A 550-nucleotide genomic window follows, 5' to 3' on the forward strand; every position below is an offset into this window, starting at 1 on the left:
AAAGGGTTGGGAGGGTCTTTTATCTTTCCTTTGAAATAAAGAAGTGATGTTTTTAAATGAAAAAAAATATATATATATATACTTTATTGAGGTTTGATTTACAGACAATAAAATGCACACACTTTAAGTGTATGCTTCAATGTATTTTTACAAATGTATTCACCCACATAACCACCACCGTAATCAAGATACAGAATATTTTCATGCCCTCAAATCTCCAAGCCCTATCTAAGTTCATCCTTCCTTGACCCTTGAGCAGCCACTGATTTGTTTTCTATCACTACAGATAAAATTTGTCTTTTTTAGTTTCATGTAAGTGAAATCATACTCTTTTGACTTTGGCTTCTTTTGCTTGATGTATTTTTGAAGTTCATTCCTGTTGTTGTATGTCAAGTAGTTCATCCCTTTTGCTGATAATTAGCATTGATTACATGGATGTGCTACAAGTTGTTTATGCATTTACTGGTCGATGGATATTTTGGTTGTTCCCAGTTTTTGATTATTAAAAATAAAGCTGCTATGAACATTAATGTGCAGCCTTGTGTGGATA

This window comes from Galeopterus variegatus, unplaced genomic scaffold (genome assembly GCF_000696425.1).
Source record: "Galeopterus variegatus unplaced genomic scaffold, G_variegatus-3.0.2 Scaffold11760, whole genome shotgun sequence".
NCBI classification, from domain to species: Eukaryota; Metazoa; Chordata; class Mammalia; order Dermoptera; family Cynocephalidae; genus Galeopterus; species Galeopterus variegatus.